This window comes from Protopterus annectens, chromosome 11.part0 (assembly GCF_019279795.1).
Source record: "Protopterus annectens isolate FY-2018-M chromosome 11.part0, PAN1.0, whole genome shotgun sequence".
Taxonomy (NCBI): domain Eukaryota; kingdom Metazoa; phylum Chordata; order Ceratodontiformes; family Protopteridae; genus Protopterus; species Protopterus annectens.
The window spans coordinates 1,156,683,040-1,156,707,478 of NC_056745.1; the positions used below are offsets into that span (position 1 = coordinate 1,156,683,040).

Consider the following 24,439-nt stretch of genomic DNA (forward strand, 5'->3'; position numbering starts at 1 on the left):
TCTCATTATGGAGATACTGTTCCTATAGTGGAACCTGTCACAGCTCCTGATGATGAATGCTTTGCTACTAGGTCAGAGAACTCACTGTGCTTCTCTGTTGTTCAGAGTAAATGGATCTCCAAAGCAATATGGCTTGACATAAACAAGAGTGGGCTAAGTACAGTGAGTCTCACCATTTAATTTGCTAAGTGGGATTTAAGGGAGCTGTCCTACTTTAGTTAAGCATCCAGGCTGATATGGTACATAAACAGGGTGGCATGAAGTGCACCCTATTCAGAGAGGCAGTTTGGGTCTGGCAGTGGCAATGGGCTATAAGTCAGTGACTCTTTCTTTCTTTTTTTAATATCTTTATTAAGTCACAGTTTACTTAATGACATAGATTTTTTTTTTATTTTTTTATTTAACATTTGTTTACCGGGTAAGGAGAAAAGCTGCATGAGTAACAACAAATTTTAATGCACCCATTACAATAATCAATAAAGTAAACTAAATGTAGTATACATAAGAAAATACAAATGTGTTACATCTTGACAACAAAACCCAGGCTTTGAACATAGCTAGTAGTATTTGTAAAGTATGACATATGTCAAGATATAAGGTTAAGACATGTTGGTAGGAATAAAGGATTAGTTAAGATATGCATATATTCATCATAAAGAAAAACATAGTAACATGTTCATTATTTTCATCCAATATGAATATGTTTTATTTTTAACAATTGTCATTCACTCCATTACATACATTGCTCAATTCCTGCCTTCACTTAAACCCACTCCTCATTTTGAATCTTGTGCTACATGTATTGTTCCCACAAATACCATTTATTTCTGTATAATTTGCTCCTTCCCCATTCTCAAGATTTCACCTCCAGTTATTTTATTTTCTGTACGGTATTGCATACTACAGTTACAGTTGGTTTAGATTTTGATTTCCGTTTTCCAATAATTGCTTTTTTTGTCAGTCTGTAGCATTAAACTTAGTAAGGCCTTACTGTGTCTAGGTAATTCAGATCCTGTGTCCCAGTTCAAAAGAAAATAATTTCCTTTGTTTTAACCTTTTGCTTCCCCAAATGTCTGACAAAGTCTATGTAGGGAATTTTTTAAATTTGGCAATTCACTATACTCCCAAAAATATGTTCCCAGTTACTTCCCTCTTTCCCATCACATCACCAGCATTTACTGTCTGTCTGACGGAAGCATTCTGTGAAGTCTGCTTGATTTATAAAAATACTCAGGTAAACTACTCCAAGCAAAAATTCTAAACCTTCTGGAATTTGTTGCATACTTGGGAGCCATGTAGATTTTCTCATGTTGTTCCTTTGTAAATTGCCTTTTCTTTTCTAAACTCCACTGCCTGAGTTTTATAGTTACCATGCAGTATTTCATATACCCTACTAATTAACAATTGTTTAACAGCAACTTCTGTTGTTGAATCAAGTAAAAACTCCACTGGAGCTGGTCTTTCACTTAGCACTTCCATATCCATTTCTGGCTGCTTGTGCTCTGATATCAATCCCTTGTAGGAAAGGCAAGTCTGCAACATGCAATCCCAACAGAATTTCAGCCCCATCTTGTCTATTTTCTATATCCTTACTTGGCAGTCATCCCTATTGGCAAGATCTCCTGTCTTTATTCTACTGTTTCTAAATATAAACCGTATATGTATCCCCAACAAAATCCATGACCTGCACGCCTGTCTTTCTCTATACCTGCCATAACTAGTGGTTATAACTGAGACTCGGCTAAAGCCACATATCAATGACAGTGAAATTATTCCCCCAGGATACACTATACTAAGGAAGGATAGAAAGGACATAAAAGGTGGTGACATTGCTATATTATTTAAGAACCATCTCACAGTACAAATAGTAAGTATACAATATCCCTCTGTTGACAATGCAGAAATATTGTTCACCCAACTGCAACTCTACTCCAAAAAACTAATAAACATTATTGGATGCTATATACCTCCTGGCAACAATATACCCACTCTAGAAAATCTATTCCATTGATCCTGTTTATCTTTCCAAAATGAAACCACCATTCAAGGTGATTTTAATATAGATTGGCTATCCAGTAACTCTTCCACCCCAACAAATCTTATTAATCTCCATGACTTTATCCAAGCCATCCAAACTCCAACAAGAATTGACAAGACAACTAAGAGGGAATCAATCTGTAGAACTAAAACATTGCAGTTGGGCACCCCTGAAATACTTGGAAGTAAATGAGGCAGTTACTTACTTTAATATCACCTTCTTAAATGTATTAGATATTCACGCCCCTCCTAAAACCATAAGAACCAGATCTAATCCCACTCCATGGCTTACCAAAGAAACCAAAGCCCTCCTCAAAGCTAGAGATAAAGTAAGGGATCACTAGAAAACTGTTAAGTCCCCAGCTGCAAAACAAAAATAAAATAAATAAAATAGAATAAAGCTAAGAAATTAGTAAAAGTTGACAAAATTAATTACTACTCCAATCTTCAAATCAAGCACCAAAATAGCCCTCATAAAATTTTGGGCAGCCATTAACAAATTACTACTACCAGGCAAAACTGGTACCCCCCTCTCCCACCTTAGCAAATAACTCTTGACAGCATTGCCACTCAATTTAATAAATTCTTTACTGAAACAGTACTGACCCTAGACAACCAACATAAAAATCAACACACACACCCTTCCTCTGAACCCATTGCTACTCCCATAAGGAATAGCTTATTCAAATTCCAGTTAGTCTCTATAGATAGGATAAAAAAGTACCTCAAAAAACTTAAACCCACTACTCTGGCTGCTGACAAATTACCAGGGGAATTCTTAAAAATTGCTGCCCATGCAGTGGCCTACCCTATAGCCATTCTAATTAACAGATCCCTGTCAGATGCCACCATCCAAGAGATATGGAAAATATCTCACATAATCCCCCTACATAAAGGAGGTAACTCCACAGAGCTTACAAACTACCTTCCTATAGCAATTCTATCCTCTCTAGAAAAAATTATTGAAAAGTACATACACTTGCAAATGATTCACTACTTGCATGCACACAGGGTCTTATCAAACACCCAGCATGGCTTCCAACACTTCCATAGTACCACCACTGCCTTATTGTCCTACTCCAATACAATAAACTCTCATAGAAATGCTGGTAAATTTGTTTTTGCCCTTTTCATGACCTCTCAAAGGCTTTCGATATGGTTAGACATGACATTCTTATCAAAGAACTGTCCGAATCAGGACTCTCTCTTCCCGCCATAGCCTGGTTCCAGAACTATTTAGCTGGCCATCAGCAAGCAGTCTTGTGGAAACACAAACTCTTCCCCCCTTCTCCCAGTTAATCTTGGTGTTCCTCAGGGTTCTATTTTAAGCTCTCTGCTGTTCACCCTCTATACCAATAAGCTTCATTCCTCCACTCCCAAAGCATCTGTCATCCAATACGCTGATGATTTTAAGTTAATTTGTGCAGCTTCCCCACTACAGGAACTTCACACATTAACTCAGGAATCTTTCCTCTCTATAGAAACATGGCTATCCAATATCCAACTCATCCTAAACCCTACTAAAACCAAACTACTACTCTTTAATCCCAGTAGGTCCACCTCATCAACTTCTACCTTTAATATCATGTCCAGTAACAAAACTACTATCTCTCCCACAGAGCACACCAAACTCCTGGGCAGTGAGATTTATAACAATCTAAGATTTGATATTCATATTTCCCAGACCATCAAGAAAGTTCACAAAAACTATGTACCATCTAGAGAAATAGACAATTCCTTACCCAACAAACAAAAGCTACTATATCTCACACTCACTTTATTTCTACCCTCCTCTATGCCTCGCCTATTCTCACCAACCTTAGAAAAGCAGACCTAGCTAAGTTTGACTCCTGCTATAACAAAATAGCTAGATTTGCCTCTGACTCCTCATTTAGATCTCACCATTGCTCATCCTTGAAGCTACACAACTGGCTGGAACTTCCTCAACTCCTGCATTAGAACCAACTCTCTGGCCCATACAATTTTATATCAACCAAATAAAAAAGCCTACTTCACATCCACACCAATAACAGAACTCTTTGCTTCAGTAACAGACTTATTCTCACAGTAACTAAGTCAAATAATACAGCAGGTGATGCCCTTTTTTCTAATTATGTGTCCAAAATATGGAATGCTCTACCCCATAACATAACTACTATGACATCCTTCATACAGTTCAAAAAAGCATTAAAACTGCATCTCACTAACTGGCTATGCTCTTACACTTCACCAGGCTAGACCCTCCACTATGTTAGACCCTACACCACCGTAACTATCTCCCACCTCAAGAGGAACAGATAGGTTTATATTCTATTACCGTAGAAATACATACAATATAATAAAATAGATTGTTATGGTTTAGACCCCAGTAACCTTTAAGAAGTTGTTGGTTTACACATGACTCCCTCCAGCAATGATTGAGGTCATTATATATATCTCTTTAGACTAATGAAACTATTACTGTAAGATTTCTCTGTTTTCACTAATTGTGACTGCTGTGTATAAATATATTACTATTAATTAAGACTCAATGCATTTTTGTATCTAAATATACTTTGTAAACTTTGTAGTTTTTTGTTACATGTTATTGATATGTGTGGAGCTTTTCTCCCTGGGCCTCCAGTGAAAATGGACCTGTGTCCAATGGACTATCCCAGTTAACAAATGTAAAATAAAATAATTAAATAATAAATGTTGACTTAGTTCTTAGAATACTTTCTGCTTCGTCACAAAAGTAATATTCTGTATGGCTGTTGTTCACTTTAACTACCTGCATCTAAAACTCTGCTCTCTCTCCTTATTTCTTGAACTTTACCTCTCTTCCATAATCAACCCTTTCCACTTTGTATGGCCTTCTGCTCGTTTTATGTATATGAACCTTAACTGTGTAACTTTAAAGTATTCCTTCAAATCAGGTAATTCTAATCCCATTTGTGCTATGAGGAGGATCATGTTATCCCAAGCAACTCTCTTGCCATTCGAAATAATTATCATCCAAACTTCTGTGGTTGATGGAAAAATATGCCTGACCTGTATATAAAACTTAAGGGACTAAAATATTGTCACTGCTTGTCTCCTGCTATCCATATGTATAATCAAGATCTTCCAGTTTCTTAATTTTTGTATCCTCTTTTGTTTGGTCTATTTTCACATATCCTTAGCTGCCATAAGAAAATCATTTGTATTCTATACACCGAAATACTTGTTTTTATCATGCCCCATTAGTGTGGGTATTGCTGAACCAATTCATGTGTGGGAACATAATTTACAGACAATAGCCTTTGTATTATCTTTATTCATTTTATATTAGTAAAGACTTGAAACTATTTCAAAATGTTCCACAAGATTGAAATGTCCTTTTTGGTATTTTTCTTTTTGAAATATAAAATATCATCTTCAAATAAAGCTAACTTTTCTTGATTACCATACCATTTATACCCTTATTTTCTATGCCAGTGGCTATAAATATAAAGCAAATGACCAGGGAGAAGAAGACACCCCTGCCTTGTTCACAGCTTGTAGGTGAGGAACCCTCCCACCTTAAATCTTGCCTCCTACCCTTCATATATTCTCCTCATTATTCTGATTAGGAAAGCAGCTGCTACCATTGCCCTACTCATAAAATCCCAGCTGATTGTATTGAATGCTTTATCTACATCAAGACCCACCAGCAACAGCTGTTTTTTTTTTTTTTTTTTTTTTTTTTACATTTTGCTTCCCTCTGGATTATCATTGTTCTGGTAATGTCAGTTGTTTGCTTTCCCTATACAAAATCACATTGATCCTTGTCTTTCAAATTTGGCAACACATTTGCCATTGTTTTAGCTGCTGTTGACAAACCCTTTTTAATCATGGTATAAAATTGAAATTGCTGTATAAGAAACTGGGTCTGAAGAGTCTTTACTGTCTTTGGGTAATACAGACATCATAGCTTTCTTCCAAGGTGTTGTTACATACCCACCCCGCTTTTTTTAAATACTGTTAAACAAAGCCTTCCAGATCTTTATCACTTTCTTCCATTCCAACTTCCACAGGGATTCCATCTGTTCCTGGAGAAATCTGTGTTGATTGACTATATGTCACCATTTTTATCTCATCTCTTTGTATCTTGGCTATTAACTGTTGAGCCTCATCTTCCTCTAACTTTGGCATAATTAAGTCCTTATAAAATATTTCCATTAGTGCTTTTTCTTGGTTTCCACATTTCTCAGCTTTATATATTTTTTTTTATAAAATTTCTGAAATATCTCATACTTCTATAGGCTCTCTGGTTATTTTTCTTGTCATAGGCTTCCTCAGACTGGCAAGCAACCCCTTCTACTTTCTTTTGCCACATTGTGTTAAAAGTTTTTGTGCTTTGAAGTTATCAAAAATAGTTGATGTGAAGTTGTTCTGTCTCGTCTTCATTCTCACTGATGGGTTCGGAGCCGATCCTCGGCTCCATCTCGGCCAAATGCTAAAGCTCGAGGTTTTCAACCAGCTCATGGCCTACTTCATATCCCATGATGCACTGGTGCTTCCCTCAGATCTCATTTGTTGCTGCAACAGATTGGGCATTTCACCAGCTCTGGCCAGAGAATAGAAGTATTTTTCTCAAGTTTAATACTTTTTCTAAATATTTCATCCTTTATATAGTAGCTAGAGGTTAGTTTAGCCAAGTCAGTAGTTTAGTGAATAGCGTACCTTTCTCTCTTTCTCTTTTGTGGCTGTTTTTATTAGGCCTAGTTTAACTCCCTTTTCCCTTTTATTCAAGTTGATAGTTATAGTCTTTCATATACAAATATATCTGTGTGTGGTGTGTTTCTTGTTAGTAGTATAAGAAACCTTAGATATAGTTTTTTTGTGAACGCGTTTTTTTATTTAGGTCTGTTTCTTCTTTAAAATACAGCCTTTTAAATTAGAAGGCTTTAAGGACTGTTTATAGTGTGATTATTGTTTGTTGTAGGATTGTTAAGATGTCTCAGGAGAAATCTAAGTCTGGTTTCAAAAAATGCCATAAGTGTGGGCAAAAGATTTCCATCACTGAATGGACACTTGGATTGTGTGTATTGTTTGGGGGAGGTTCACTTTCAAGAAAATTGTTCCATATGCCACTCGTTTGGTACTAGGGTGCTGCATGAGAGAAAAAGTAAACTGATAGCGAGAGGACTTGTCATGTCTTCTTTTCAGGACTCATTAGATAAGGGCAAGACCCAAGACAAGCATTCTAAATCTTCCAAGTCTTCTTCTGGATCGGAGCCAAAGAAGAGTTCATCGACTCCAAAAAAATCGGACAGGCCATCTACCTTGGCAGCACAAGTTTTGGAGCCGACGGTTATGCTTGATGTCCTTCAAGAATGCAACTGCAGTCATAACATGTGGGTTGTCCTGCCTCAGGCAGCCCTCGGTCGGCCGGATTCCAAAGTCTGGGTCCGACGTCGGCTGATGTCGCATTTCTCTCCGACGTCAGAGCAGCTGGAGTACATAAGCATCAGCCGACGCCATTTTCTTCAGTCTTTCTTGCCGCGCGGTGCCCGAAGCAGAAGCAGTTCGCAAGTGCTGGTCGGCCAGCTCCTGTATTCTACGATACCGAAGTCATCAAAAAAGCTAAGTACCCCGTTGGGGACCTTTTCTTGCCTCAGCCGATGTCAGAAATTACTGAAAAAGTTAACAATTGTCTTTCTTGTGGTAAACAAATACCTCATAAGGATTTCCACTCTTTCTGTTTCCCTTGCCTGGGCCCAGACCATGACGTCTCGGCCTGTGTAGCCTGTGCTCGCCTCAACAAGCGCACTCTCAGGCGCCGGGCGGAGTTCGCTGAAAATTTTTTCGGCGATAATTTTGCTTACACCATGCCGTCGGATCTTCCGACATCGCAAACTCCCAAAAAGCGAAAAGACCGGGACCGACATCCTCGGCCCGCGTCTACCACCGACTCCACGCCAAAACCTACCGCGAGTGCTCCGGTTCCCTCTGAGACGGTCTCTCCACCGCTTCAAACCGAAGACACCGCATTACCGACGACTCCGATTCCAGACATTACTCCGACGCCAGTTATAGATTTTCCTCCGGATACCGAAACCGAGGAAATGCCCGAGACCATTGCTGTAGACAAGGTCACTCCTGCACGTGAAGCTGCCAGGCCCCCTATGGCCATGTCTATTAAGGCCTACACTAGGGCTAAGGCAGCCAGCAAAACAAAGCATATTACTTCTAAATCCTTACCTCAGCCGACTCCAGAGACACAAATTATGTCCATGGCTGCTGATTTAATTTCCATGATTAGAGGTTCACAGGCCCATCCTGAGAGAGGATCCCAGCCTCCTCCTGATAAAAGGCCCCGGGTAGAACCCTCTGACCCTACTCCTTCAGATGAAGATTCTGAGGTCTCTGTCCACTCTGATAGCCAGGAAGAGCTCTTTCAGACCTATGAGGACTCGGATGTAGAAGACTCCATCCCCTCGGCCTCCCCTCCTGAGGATATTTCTTTTGGGGAAGTTCTGCACACCATGAGGGAACATTTCAAGTGGCAAGGTCAGGAATATTCTGATTCCAGGAAACGCCTTAGGACTTTCCTTAAGAAGCCTCAGCACAGGCCCTTAGCTATTCCTCCTGTACTTGATGTTCTGGATGATTTGTAGTCTGACTCTAGTGCTACCCCTGATTCTCTTCCTCCTGCTCCAGCAAAGCCAGACAGGTATTACAGGGTCCCAGAAACTCATTCCCATTTATTCAGGGCCCATACTGCTGATTTGGAAACTATTTCACAGGGGCCTGAAGGAGTTTCAGCCTCCACCTCAAAAAATCCTTTGCCCTCCAACAGGGAAGCTAGGTCATTAGAGAGATGGGGCAAAAAGGTTTACACATCCACTACCTTATCTATGAGAGCTTTAAATTGCCTTTTTCATATGTTACAATATCAGGATTATCTGTTAGAAGATTTACAAAAAACATTAGCCACTCCTGATCCTTTAGACAGGAAGACTTTGCAGGAAGCTGTACATAACACTCAGCAAGTAAGCAATCACTTCCTGCAGTGTGGATACGATGCACTGGAAGCTTCATGTAGGGCAGCTATGACAGGGGCAGTCATTCGTAGACATGCTTGGTTAAAAGATCAGCCTCTACCAGATCATGTTAAAACAAAACTTCTGGATGCACCTTTGGAAAAGAACAAGCTTTTTGGTACAAATGCTAAGGATGTGTTAAAGACCATCGAAGAAAAAGCAAAATCAGTTCAGACTGTGAAAGATTTCCTCCAGGTTCAACCCCCCAGATTCAGTAGGAATTGGCCTTCAAAAAACTGGTCCTTTCCTAATCCAGAAAAGTTTCAAAGGGGTAAGAACAGACGTGGCCGAGGAAGAGGCCAATACAGAGGCCCTTACAGGGGACGGCAATGGCAGCCAGGAAACCAAAGAAGTGACACAGGGGTTTCACCTGCCCCACAACCACAATCTCAATGACTTTCCTCTATCACCACCTACCAGGGAACAACTAGAAGCTCCCTTGGGTGGGAAATTATCTCTGTTTGCAGAAAACTGGCACAGACTGACAAAGGACAAATGGATTTTGGACATTATAGACCAAGGGTACAGGTTTCATTTTCATACCTTACCAAGAAAACAAGGCATGCCAAACCTTCCACAAAATCAGAGGGCAGAGGCTATCAAGCAAGTCACTCTGCTGACTCGGATGAAAGCAATAGAAAGAGTTCCACAACAAGAACAAGACCAGGGGTTTTACTCAAGACTGTTCCTTGTTCCAAGAAAAGAATCTCAATGGAGACCAATACTGGACTTGTCCGCATTAAACACCTTTCTCATAGTACCAAAGTTCAAAATACTGACTCTACAGCAACTCCTTCCCATGCTGGGCAAGGGGTTGTGGCTGATTACTCTGGACCTCAAGGAGGCATACCTGCATGTCCCTATCAGACACAGCTGCAGAAGATACCTCAGATTTCTTGCAGGGCCAGAGCATTATCAATTCTCAGCATTGCCATTTGGCTTATCTACTGCGCCCAGAGTATTTACAAAATGCCTGGCTTCAGTAATTGCTCATTGCAGGCTCCAGGGTATACAAATTTACCCGTACCTGGACGACTGCCTCATACAAGCGGACGACAAATTGATGTTGACAAAAAACCTGGATTATGTCATACGATTACTTCAAGCTCTGGGATACACAGTCAACTTCCAAAAGTCAAGACTGCAGCCATCCCAGCAAGTAATCTTCTTAGGAGCCAAACTAGACACAGCCTCTCAGATGGCTTACCTGACAGAAGACAAGCAAGAGAAGTTAACTCATTATTTCAGAGGTTTAGCAAAACTCACCCAGATGACTGCAAGGAGATTCCTACAGGCCCTGGGTTACATGGCATCTTGCATTCTCCTGGTTCCATTAGCAAGACTACACATGAGAAAGCTTCAATGGTACCTAAAAAGCATTTGGTCTCAACACAGCAACAACTTGGAGACAATCATACCTCTCATTCCATGCCTACAAAAGGAATTCCTATGGTGGGCCTCGGTGAGCCAGGCAAACACAGGTATGTCATTCAAAAAACCACAGATAACACAGACCATGACTACAGATGCCTCAGACCTTGGATGGGGGCGCACATGGAAGGCAAGTGTATACAAGGACAATGGTCTCCAAAGGAAACACATCTGCATATAAACCAAAAGAAAATGCTGGCAGTGATGCATGCCATCGAGGCCTTTCAACACCAACTCCAGCAAGGCCATTTACTGATACGGACAGACAACACCACTGTGATGTGGTACATAAACAAGCAAGGGGGAACCCACTCGTACCCCCTTTGCAGACTGACAATGCAGCTATGGGAGAAATCACTGAGCCTAAACATCCAGTTACAATCCCAGTTTGTTCCAGGAAAAGACAATGTGTTGGCGGACAGCCTAAACAGGAATTTCACAGATCCACACGAGTGGAGGTTACATCCCAAGGCCTTCAGACAACTCACTTCGGCATGGGGCAAGCCAGAAGTGGACCTATTTGCCTCCCACCTCAACCATCTTCTACCAAAATTCTGCACAAGGACATACCATCCAAAAGCTTGGAAAATAGATGCCCTCTCATTCAACTGGAACTCCCTAGCAATCTATGCATTCCCACCTCTGCCACTGATGACCTCAGTATTACTAAAGATCAAAGCAGAGAAACCCAAGGGAATCATAATAGCTCCGGACTGGCCAAGACAACACTGGCACCCACTACTATGGAGCATATGTCATACCAGGAGGTGGGCCCTTCCTCAGTGGCCTCTACTTTTGACTCAACACAATTTCGAAACACTGCATCCAAATCTTCAGACACTGCAGCTAACAGCCTGGGAGATCCCATAAATAACTCCAGCTTATCTCTCTCCAAGGAAGTTCAGCGGATACTAATAGAGGCTCGAAGACCATCCACCAGAAAGGTTTACTTAGCAAAGTGGAAAAGATTCAGCAATTGGAATACCAGCAAGGGACATGATGCATCATTGTTGAACATCCCACTCATCTTGGAATATTCGGCAGATATGCTAAAGAACGGCCTCTCATATTCTTCCATAAAGATACATGCATCTGCTATTTCAGCAAGATACAACACTGATCCTCCTGTTTTTTCTCACCCCTTACTAAGGCAATTCCTCAGGGGAATCAAGAAAATTAAGCCACCAAGAAAGGCCCCAGTGCCAGCCTGGGACCTCAATTTTGTCTTAGAAAAACTGACTTTACCTCCATTTGAGCCAGCAGCTTCAGTTGACTTGCAATTTCTCTCATGGAAGACAGCTTTCCTGTTGGCAATTACCTCAGCAAGAAGGGTTTCGGAGCTACAGGCCCTAATGACAATACCACCCTTTATTATTTTTTACAGAGACAGGGTTTCATTAAGGACCAACCCTACTTTTATGCCAAAGGTGGTATCTAGGGTTTCTTTAAATCAAGCCATTCATCTGCCTGCTTTCTTCCCCAATCCTGAGAATAAGGGGGAAAGACTGTTGCATACCTTGGACATTCACAGACAACTTCGATACTACCTGGACAGAACCAAGGCCAGCAGGAAGTCTGAACAACTTTTTGTAGCTTACGCCCCTGCAGTCCAAGGAAAAGCAATTTCAAAACAGACTATTTCTAAATGGATTGGACATTGCATCAGATTCTGTTTTTCCTTTCATGGAAAGACTGTTCCAGCCAATGTCAGACCACATTCCACCAGAGCTATAGCCACCTCTACAGCATTCTTAAGAGGGGTGCCTACCAAGGACATTCTAGAAGCTGCTACATGGAGCTCCGTGCATACATTCTCCAAACACTACAATCTCCCTCTATACTCCAGATCCAGAGCAGGCTTTGCTTCGGCAGTCCTGCAGGGTTTGATTGCCACACCATCTTTTTCCTAGAGCATTCCTCCTCCCCCAGCTAAGCTATGGTATTCTACCCACATGTTATGACTGCAGTTGCATTCTTGAAGGACATAGTACAGTTTTGTACCTACCATAAATGTAGATGTCCGATAGACATGCAACTGCAGTCGATTTTCCTCCCTTCAGACCCCTCTATGCCTAGGGTCCACTCCTATCCCTGTTACTCTTAGCTGGGGATATCTGTTATGGTGTATTTGTTTTATTGCTCATTTATTTGTCTGGAATCCTGTTTTTGTCTTCCAATTTGATTACAGCCTTCCTTGGAGGGCACCTGGCATCTGGGGCAAAAAACACTGAAGAAAATGGCGTCGGCTGATGCTTATGTACTCCAGCCGCTCTGACGTCAGAGAGAAATGCGACATCAGCCGACGTCGGACCCAGACTTTGGAATCCGGCCGACCGAGGGCTGCCTGAGGCAGGACAACCCACATGTTATGACTGCAGTTGCATGTCTATCGGACATCTACATTTATGGTAGGTACAAAACTGTACTTTGTTAGGAGCCGGTCCCCGGTTATGGAGCTGGTGTCTCCTACCCTTAAGTCTCCTATTTTACAGTCAGTGGCTTCTTCCATAGCCTCTTCTCGTTCCTCAAGGCTCTCGGATAAGGATGTGGATTGGGTGGTGCAGAGGCTGCTGCAGACACCAACACTAGCTAAGATTTTGCCGGGGCCGACCCTTGGGGCTTCGGACCTGACTGAGACCCAGTCTGTCACTTCCGTTCCTCCTCCAACCCGACTCGAGGTTTCAGAGCCAGAGTGTTCGGAGCTGATGATTGTGGATCCACCGGAGCAGACACCTGCTCCAGGTCTGTCGGTTCCCACTACTCTGACTTCCTCGGTGCCGACCGTGGTGTCTAGGAGCCGACACTTGCTGGTCGGGTCTAGGGAGGATAGTTGAACTGACCTCTCGGTTCTTACTTTACCTCTCAGGGCATCAGCACGGCTGAGCTTGGCTCCTACCTTGGGCTTGGATCCCTCTGCTTTGGTGCCGGGGAGATCACCTGCTTCTTCAGATCCAGGGATTTCCTCTCATTGGAGCCGGGGGGCTTTTGATGCCATGAGGGGAGTGTTGTTCCCTTCAGGCTCCCACATCATCAGAACCGGCAACCTCCTCCCCCAAAGCACCTGTGTCTACCGCTGCTTCACTGGTCCCTCAAAAGCGTAGAGACCCAGAACCTCAGGTCGCCCCATTGGGTGAGCCCTGCTCTTCCGAGACCTCACCAGAAGCTCCCACTGAGGAGGTTCCCAGGAAGAGACTTTGCAAGAGGAGGCATCTGGGCTTCCCACAGGAATCCGTCACGTCAGATACTGACTTGGATGAGTCAGAAGGGTCCCCACGGTCTCCCTCTGATGATATCTCGTTCGGAGATATCTTGGAAATTCTCAAACAGAGGGGTGGCTGGAAGCCCATTAACCCTACTGATGATGAGTCAGTTCTCCTGAAGGCTTTCGGATCTCAACCCTCCACCTCTTGGGTGTCTCTTCCTTTTGATGAGCTGATGGAACTCATCTCTCAAAAGGTGTGGGAGTCCGTGGATACCGTGGAACTTATCTCTCTGAGGCCTAACAAATTTATGACTTCCCCCCAAGACAAGGCTTTCCTAACCAAAGGAGTACCCGTTGATGCTATGGTGGTGGCGGCAGCCACCAAAAAGGAGTTGTCAGAGACCTCTACTTCAGTTCATCCTCCTTACAGGGATTCTAGGATTACGGACAGATATGATAAGTGCATGTTTTGTTCAACTGCCTTTGCTCTTCGATCCCCGAACTGTCCCACGCATTTTACTGGACTGCACAGAGTTCTCCTTAAAGAGCTGGGAGATACTGTACAGGGTGTAGTAGCTGCAAGAGTTTCAGATGAAGTAACTTCCAAGCTTGCTATCCTAAATTCCCTTGTAACTCTTCCATGCATTTGATTTCGTACGCAGCTGATGGAATGAGCAGGACAGCAACTACAGGAATTGCTGTTAGAAGACATTCCTGGATGTGCTTATATTCCTTTACGGAGCCCTTTAAGTCATCGTTTGTGAACACCCCTTTCGATGGCTCCTCCCTGTTTGGACCAAAAGTGAAGGAAACACTTACCAGGAGTGAGCAGAATGGAAAGACTCTGTCTGCTGTTGGTGTCTGTTTTTCCACCCCTACCAGACCTTACTCCAAAGGTCAGAAGGGAGGAAAGATGTGGCTTCGTAAAATGTAAGGAGTTTTCCAGGACACTCGTGGTGAACCCCCCCCCCAGAGGTAGAGGAGGGGGTAATAATGGAAGATGCCACCCATACTGCAGAGGGGGTCCGCAGAATCAGGGAGACAGAGATCAGTTCTTTGGTAAGTCATCCTTTGTGAACACCCCTTTCAATGGCTCCTCCCTGTTTGGACCAAAAGTGAAGGAAACACCAGGAGTGAGCAGGATGGAAAGACTCTGTCTGCTGTTGGTGTCTGTTTTTCCACCCCTACCAGACCTTACCCCAAAGGTCAGAAGTGAGGAAAGATGTGGCTTCGTAAAACATAAGGAGTTTCCCAGGACACTCGTGGTGAACCCCCCAGAGGTAGAGGAGGGGGTAATAATGGAAGATGCCGCCCATACTGCAGAGGGGGTCAGCAGAATCAGGGAGACAGAGATCAGTTCTTTGGTAAGCCATATAATAGCTCCTGAAAGGAGTACCGCCTGTCCATCTCTGGAGCCAGTCAGGGGACGCTTATCTCTGTACCCAGATGCCTGGCAAAACATAACAAAAGATCACTGGGTACAAAGCATAATATCCAGAGGATACTACATTCCTTTTCCCACCCCACCACCCCTTGTAAGAAAAATCCCGGACGTTCCACCCAGTCACAGGGAACAAGCAATCATAGAGATTCAAAGGTTGCTAGAAAAAAGAGTCATCCAACCAGTTCCAGCAGACCAGAGAGGATCTGGAACTTACTCAAGGTTCTTTTTAGTTCCAAAGAAAACAGGGGACTGGAGACCCATTTTGGACCTCAGCACACTAAACAAATCTGTCAAAAAGACAAAGTTTCGGATGGTCATGCTACAGTCGATACTTCCCTTTCTCGGGAAAGATAATTGGATGTGCTTGATAGATCTCCAGGATGCGTACTATGATGTAAAAATGGCCAGACCATCCATACATCACCTGTGCTTTCAGCTGGGAGCCAGTCACTACCAGTTTCGAGCTCTGCCCTTTGGTCTCACTATAGCCTCCAGAGTGTTCACCAAACGCATGGCAGTAGTCACGGCTCACCTGAGACGTTTAGGATTCCAGTTGTTTCCATACCTAGACAACTGGCTCTTCACCGCCACCACCAGGCATCAACTCATACTAGCAAGGGACACAACCTTAAATCTCTGCAGTCAGTTGGGGATTACCATAAACTCAGAAAAATCTGCCTTATCGCCATCCAAACATACCATCTTTATAGGAGCAGATATAGATACCATTTCCATGACTATAAAATGCCCATCAGAAAGGGTTTGTGTTTTACGAAAACAGGTCCTAGTTCTTCTAGCAAAAGAAAATGTCCCAGCTTCAGTGGTGCTCAAATTATTGGGGACAATGGCGGCAGCACTCATTGTGATTCTTTTAGGTCGAATGCACATGCATATACTACAGTGGCTTCTGTTCACACAATGGTACTTTCTGGAACTTCCAATGTCTCATGAAATCCTGATAACGAACTCATGCAAGAATGACCTTCGCTGTTAGCTGACATCTCATCGAGTAACAATAGGGCATCCCTTTTATCTACCTGCTCCCATTGCCACTGTGACCACAGACACCTCCCTGATAGGGTGGGGGGGCATTATCAGGGAAGAACAGCCCAAGGCATGTGGAAACAACACAAGGCTCATCTGCATATCAGAGCAGTACTTCTAGCATTGCAGTCCTTTCAAGACTCCCTTCCTCTAGAAACTATTGCAATTCAGACGGACAACATGTAAGTGGTCTGGTACATAAATAAACAAGGAGGAACCAGATCTTACCCTCTATGTTGAGAGGCCATGAAAGTATGGCAATAGGCTACTTCCACCCAGAGCTTTCTGATAGCAGTGCACATCCCGGGGAAGTTCAATGTGATAGTAGACAAATTGAGCAGATCAACTCTATTACCTCATGAGTAGTCCCTGAAACAAGAAGTGGCGGAAAGGATATTCCGCATATGGGGCCAGCCATGCTGAGACCTCATTGCAACTCCAATGAACACGAAATGCAGCAGCTATTTTGCCCTAATCTCCCCTATGGGAGACTCCCCAAGGGATGTGCTTGTACACAGTTGGCCCCCGGGTCTCCTTTATGCATTTCCACCTTTTCCACTGATACCCAAAGTTTTACAGAAAACAAAGGCTCTGGGAAGGACCATTATTCTAATAGCCCTTTACTGGCCTCGTCAGATTTGGTTCCCCTTTCTTCAGCCTCATCTATTGGAAGAACCTTGGATCCTGGACCCAGTTCCAGATCTTCTGACTCATTCATCAGGGGCTCTTCATCCGACACTTCACACCCTCAAATTGACAGCTTGGCTGCTCCAGTTCCCAGAATACCCAAGTTTCAAAATCTCTCAGCTGCAGCTCAGCACATTATAGTATCCTCCCTTAAATCATCTACCAGGAAGCTATACCTTATTAAATGGAAGAGATTTTCTGTATGGGCATTTCAAAACAATATTGACCCATATCTTGCCTCAGTTTCATCCATTTTAGAGTTTTTGACCAAACATTTCAATGAAGGAGCAGCTGCTGCAGCCATTAGGGTTCAGTTAGTGGCAATCTCTAACTTTCACCTTGGTGATCAAGGGTCTAATATCATGTCCCACAGAATCTCCAAGGCCTTTCTTAAGGACACCTCTCATTTGAGACCTACTGTTTGGTCCCCAGTCACACCTTGGAATCCAAATTATGTCCTTTCTCGTATCATTTTACCCCCATTCAAACCGGCCTCATCTTGTGACCTGAAATATCTATCATGGAAAACCATTTTTCTAGTAGCTATTGCATCAGCTCGGAGGGTTTCAGAGTTACATGCCTTTTCCAAAAAACGTCCATATTTATTATTTCATAATGACAGAGTTTCTCATAGGACAAATCCATCCTTTTTACCTAAGGTATGTTCAGAGACAAATCTAAACCAGACTATAGAATTACCTGTTTTTTTCCCTAATTATTCTAATAAGATGGAATATACGCTGCACAAGTTGGACGTCCACAGGGAGCTTTGATTCTATTTACACAGGACTAAGGACTTTAGAAAATCAGAAAAGCTCTTTGTTTCATTTTCAGACTCAAAGAAAGTTGCTCCAGTGGTAAAAAAACACCTTGTGAAAATGGTTATCAGATTGTATTTCTTTTACATACTATTCTGTCCATTCACCATTACATAAACAAATAAAGGCCCATTTAACTAGGGCTGTTTCCACATCTTCAGCCTTTCTGGCCAAACTTCCAATAGATTCTATTTGTGCAGCAGCCACATGGTCTAGACCTCATACCTTTATCAGTCATTAAAAATTGGACAAGGTCTCCTGGGACAGGGCCTCCTTTGGTTCCACTGCCCTGAGGAATATACTCCCGTGAGCCACCCGAGAAAGATGGTGCTTGGGACGCTAACCCATCAGTGAGAATGAAGGCGAGATGGAACAACTTCACATTAAGAAGTTATGTACTCACCAAAACACCCCATGTGAGTTGTTCATCTTGCCTTCATTCTTACTTCCCACCCTCCTACCCCCTACCAGTGTCTTGTAGACTGAGAAGTTAAAACAAGTTGGGTTGCCCATAGCCCTTATCTAGTGTATTCTTGGATACTAATTTTTTTGGGGGGGGGGGCTTATCTAGTCAGTTAGTTAGCAGCAAACAAGATCTGAGGGAAGCACCAGTGCATTGGGATAGGGAGTAGGCCATGAGCTGGTTGAAGACCTCGAGCTTTAGCATTTGGCTGAGTTTGAGCCTAGGATTGGCTCCAAACCCATCAGTGAGAATGAAGGCGAGATGAACAACTCACATGGAACATTATGGTGAGTACATAACTTCTTTTTTAACGGCATCCTTTCTAAAGTCAGGCAGATTATTGAAATATAACCTAATTTTCCCTTTAGCACTCTGCAGTTGTTCCCCTTCTAGCTTTGTGCAATTCCCCTATTTCTGCAATACTTTAACCTTTGTCAAAGACTCTAAATAATCCTAGCTACTACTTTCCCATGTCTTTCTCTTTTTATTTCTGCTGTGTGGTTAAACTCCATTTTCATGTTATCCTACTCACTAGCCTTCCATTCTGAAAAAAATTCTATCTTTCCTAATAACTCAAGTCATTTTTACTACATGTTCCTTAAATTTCTCTGTTTTTATAGATTGACTGATTGATTGATTAATTAATTAATTATCATTTGTTAACTGGGTTGGTCAAACTGAGTCATAGGCCCATTTTTAGTGGCGACCCAAGAAGAGAAGCCCCAAATACAATTACATTCATTCTAGAAAAACAGAAACTAATACAAAAACTAAAAATTAGAATAAGGATGTTGACAAGAAGCATTTACATAAAATGCAGTTAACAAAGACATGATTTTATGTATAAGTTTAAAAAAATCCAATACAATAACAACAGGATAAACCATAAGTAGAAATATTTACAAGAACCAGATTGTAGATGTACCGTAAATTGGAGCGTTAAAGGAGCAAGAAAGAAAAGCAGATAAAAAGAGAGAAAAACTTAGAGTAATCAAGGTAGTATTAGGAAGAAATCAGTTGGATGTCAGGTTGAAGCTTGACAAGGGCAGGACCATCCCTGGTTTGGCACCTATGTCTCCAATGCAAACAGGTAACCTGTAAATGGTTCATCTCCCAGGCCCATGCGTACACTTATCAATGGTATCAGAACTTGTCAGAGATTTGGGATGGATGGCTAGGCTTAAAAAGGCCCTTATGGTCATTAGCCTAATAAACACCTATGAACCAGGTCTTTAGTAGGTAGTGTTTGAGTTCTAGTTTGAATTGGAACTTATGGTGGGTACTTCTTACTTTAAGTGGAAGGGAGTTCCAGGTGTGAGCTACAGAGTATTCATATATGGACTTACCAATATTTTTTGACGGTTTGTAAATGTCAAGAAGATGTTTGTCAGATGTACAAAGCTGACTTTGGGGTTTATATTGATATACAGTATTAGAGATGGAGGGACAGGAAGTGGGATTATAAAGAACTGAATGTGTGATATGCAGTTGAGAAAGAAACAATTGTTTAGGGAATTCAGACCATTGTAATGATTTAAGGGTGAGGCAGTGGTGGGATTTGTAGGGGATATTAGAGGCGAATCTAGCTATTTTATCGTATGTTTGCTCCAATTTAGAGAGAAGTGAAGACTGAAGGTTAGTAAAGATGGAGCTGCATACAGAAGACAGGGTAATAGGAGAGACAGGGCAAGGGAGAGTTTGGTAGAGGGTAAAAGCAATTTGTGATTATGGTACTAGAGACCAAGTTTCTGGTGTTTTTTTTTTATGCAATGATGGATATGTATGTTGAATTTTAATTCATCATCATTTATGACACCAAGTAATTTAGTGTGGGGTTCTGGTCTGATAGTGGTAATGGAGAAAGTGGATTTGTGTTGTGCCAGTGTTTTAGGAAGGAAATTTAGAAGTTTAGTTTTTTTTTTTTTTTTTTTAGATTTAGTATTAGTTGATTATCAGTGAGCCAGGTTTTGATGGAAGCAAAAGTATCTTGAGTAAGAGCAAGGAGTTCTGGGATGCTGTGGGCAGTGGTAATAATGGTGGAGACGTCGGCGTATTGTAAAGGTATAGAGAGGTTGGTAGCAGAGGATAAACTGTTAACAAAAATATTGAACAAGAGAAGACCCAATATAGAGCCTTGGGGGACACCGCTGTTAACAGGAAGAGATAGTGAGGTGATAGTTTTCCAGCATATAGATTGTTTTCTATTATATAAGTAGCTAGAGAACCAGTTTAAAGAGGAGGTGGAGAGATGAAAGTCAGAAAGTTTAGTTAGTTTAGAGTGAGAGACAGTATCAAATGCTTTGAAGAGGTCAAGGCATAAACAGGAAACTAGTAGGTTGTTGTCACGGGCTTCTGCTACTGTTTGGGTGAAAGAGAGTAGTGCTGTTGATGTACTGTGGTGGGTTCTGAAGCCATGTTGGGTGGGAGTAAGAAGGTTATTATCAAGCAGGTGTTTAAGTAGCTGAGTGTGGACACACTTTTCTAGAATTTTGGAAAGGGGGGTAGTATAGCAATGGGCTGGTAGTTGGATGGGTCAGTGGAGTTTCCTCCTTTGTGAAGAGGGATTATATAGAAGGATTTCCATATATCTGGGACAAGAGCTTCAGTAATAGAAATATTTATAAGAATAGAGACAGGGTAAGCGATAGAATTGGCAGCAATTTTAAGAAAGTAGGAAGGTAGATTGTCAACAGAGGGAGAGCAATGCTTGAGTTTCTTTAGTTGGGATTTGATGAAGGCAGTGGGAACTGGTTATAGGGAGAATGTATTGGAGGAAGGAGGACTGGGATGTAAAGGTAGAGAGGAGGCAGTCGAGCTATTTGGAGTTAGTTTTTGGATTGTTTCTATAAAGTAATTATTTAATAGAGCAGCAGTCTCTGAGGCAGTAATGAGAGGGAATGGGTTGGGGGGTAGGAGGATTACCAAGGTAAAGGATTTTATTTATGGTAGACCAAAATTTTTTAGGGTTGTTTTGTGGGCTACTTTGATTGGTGGCAAAGAACGTTTTTTTTGTCTTTGACACCTGTTTCTAAGTTCTTTGTAGTGTTGGAGTAAAGGAGGAGTTTTATTTCTGGCCCATGTTTTTCAGTTAGCATCCCCCTGATGTATGATAGAGCATGTTTGCTTAGTTAACCAGGGAGGACATTTTGATTTTATCCTGGTTTTCCTGGAAGGTGCCATGAAGTTTAGTACATCTATAAATAGTGTATTGAAAGAGGTTACAGCATCATTAAGGGGGAGGTTTTTAAGGAAGGACCAGTTTATCTTGGACAAAGTGGAGTTGAAATTGCCTGGATTGGTGTGTGTCAAATCGCAACATTCTCTGTAAAGGTGTTATTTAGGAGGGTGCTGGGAGTATCTGTGGATATAGATAGGGGAATGGTCACTTAGAGAGTTAAGGAGAATGCCGGGCTTATGCTAGAGACTAGGGTCAGAAGTAAGGATCTATTATAGATCCCGAAGTAGAGCTTCTGTTAGTCCTGGTAGGAGAAGATATTAGTTGGTGGAAGCCATACAGATTTAGAGTATGAGTAGGAGATGAGGAAGAAAGTGTGGTCCAATCTATATTAACATCGACAACTATAATAGTTTCATAAGGAAAATTTAGGGTGAGCCAGGAGAGAAAGTTTTCAAGGATAGGGATGTTGTCACCCAGGGGGGATGTAGATGGATACAATGGCAATTTTTTATAGGGGTTAAGGTAACAGTTTACTATTAGTATTTCTGCAGGAGCAAAGCCAGGTATGGAAAGTGAGAGTGGAGAGAGAGTAAGTTGGTCGGAGCAGAGGATGGCAATGCCTCCACCTCTTCTATTTGCTCTGTCTGCATGGAAAATATTGTAGCCTGGGGAAGGATTTCTGAGTTAGAGATGTGATGTTTTAACCAGGTTTCTGAGAGGGTTAACATGTGGGAGAGTTGAGGTAGATCCATGAGTGCAAGTCTGTAGTTTTGTTAACAATGCTTTTGATATTTAGAGAGAAAATATGGATTTAGGACATGGACTGTGGATATGTGGCAGTGTTGGGAGGGTTGGGGTGGGGAGTGTTTGCTTGTGAGAGGTGTAGATGGGTGGTCCAGGGTTGGGGTGGATATTGCCATCCAACAATAGTATATCACTGAAGTCAGTCAACAAGGAGAGTAGGCCAAGTGCATAGGGATTTCTAGGTTTTGTATATGTGGAAAGTGAAACATTTGGATAAATCTTGATTGAAAACTGGCTAGAGGGCGAGATTGGAAATAGATGAGGCGAGATTAGAAGTGTGTGAGGGTAGTTTTGTGGGTGGTGGCCGTTTGAGAGAGTTGGCATTGTTGCTATGTAATGCAGTGGCATATGGTATGATGTAGATAGTGCTAGTAGGAGGAGAAAGGGGATAATAAGGTGGTGAGGTGACATAGTGGAGAAAAGTTGGGTGAATGTAAGAAGCAGTAAGGTGTAGTAGGTTCAAAGAGAGATAGGTGATTGACAGAAAAAGGGACAAAGGCAGATTTGAGGACAGGAATTATAGGAGGATATTCAAAATGAAGTATGGTAGGAGGGGATTAAGGTAGATGGTAGGGGAGGGGAAAATTGGGTGGGTGAGGGGATTAGTCAGAAATGAAGTGGGAGGAGTGTAGAGAAGTATAAATCAAATGAAAGTGGAGGTAGGTGGGAATGGAGGTAGGGTAGAGGAGTGATGTGAGTGAGTGTCAGGTTTCTGATGAAGTCTCTGTTACAGAGATGAAAGCGCTAAAACCGTTGGTTTCAATAAAGAAGGATTATTTTTGCACCTTTTAACTGGCGTCCTGGATTCCTGGTTCACTTTATAGCAATTATAGTGGTCTATTTTATTTTTATTTGTTATCATTCGGAAAGTAGAGCAGGTGGTAAGCACACAACGCTGAGGGAGAGGGAGATACGAATGCTGAAATATAAAAATGAGATTTAAAAAAAAATAAGTATGAAAGCACCATTGTCTCATTTTTATGTAGTTACCCTGCATCTTTACCTTAGTTTTTATCAGTGCATGACTTGAAATAGTTATTGGGTATGTGCCAAAGCTTTCAATTAAATACTCATGCTTCTGTGAAATATAATTTTATATTCAGTCTAGCCCAGTTATTGATTGTACCTTGAAGACTAATATGTACATTCTGTCTGAGTTCTTGCTGCTGAATTCACATCTTCCATTCCAAACATTTTTTTTTTTTTTTTAGAAATCTATCTTCTTTTGTTGTCCTTGTTTGTTCTTTCTGGGTTCTCCTGATACATTCTCACTATTGAAAATCAGCTTCCAGTCCCCACCCATAAATAACGTTCCCTACTGAAAGCTGATTATTTCTTCCAATATTCTGTTAAGTTCCATAATAGTGTTTTTACCTGGAATATAAATGCACGCCTGTGTAATCCTTTTTCCCTGCCAATAGCCTCTTGGTAACACAAATGTACTTTTTATTGTTTTATGTTTCCTCCTCTATCACTGTTGTACCTATCTGTCTATTATTATTATTATTATTATTGTTGTTATTATTTGTATTTTCTCTTGCCCCTGATACACTGCTGAATGTCTATTCTGAAGTCCTACCAAGTATTATTGCTTTGGTCATGCCTTAAGGAGTCAGGTCTCTTTGGCACCTTGGCAATTTGGGCCTTGTCCTTCTGAGTCCTTGGTTTTTGGGCTTCCACTGGGTGTGGTGTTCAGGAAGGTTTAATTTTCACATTTAAAGTTATTCCTAGGTGTACATTCAGCAGATGACTTCTGAAGTCAGATATAACAGATACATGTTGAACGTATCAGTTAATCTGCATTAAGACCCTTTGCAGTATGTGTTTATTAACACCCCCCCCCCCCCATTGTGCCCTTGTGGTAGGCAGCGGCTGACCATCTAGCATCAGTGGATAGGTTCTCAAGTAAGTCAGAGAAGTATATGTTTTATATAGTTTTGTCCTCAATTCTTTCAAATAAAACTTGAGTGCTATTCTTGCTGTGCGTTTACATTAAGAAATTCCAGGATCATCCATCTTGTGGTAGAAGGTGCTTACCTGGTCTCAGAGAGTTGGGAACCACTCTAGGGAGCTCAATGTGTAGTATATTCTTGGCCAGATGGTTCAGGAGTTAGTTTTTCAGCTCTTTTCTGTCTGCTGTAAATTTGGCACATTTGTGCATCTTTGTGCTCATTTCCACAGAGCTCAGCACTGCTTTACAAGTTTTCCACTTGGTAACACTTTACAAGTACTTCCATTGCATTCACAGCCATCTAAACTAAGATAAGCATATTTTCTTGAATGTT

The 24,439-nt window shown here is 41.8% G+C and overlaps 1 protein-coding gene across 1 annotated transcript in view; it reads left to right on the plus strand.

The window, feature by feature from the left end:
- Positions 1-24,439, plus strand: part of LOC122815754 (26S proteasome regulatory subunit 7) — a 583,850-nt gene that overhangs the window by 39,295 nt on the left and 520,116 nt on the right. The window lies entirely within an intron of this gene.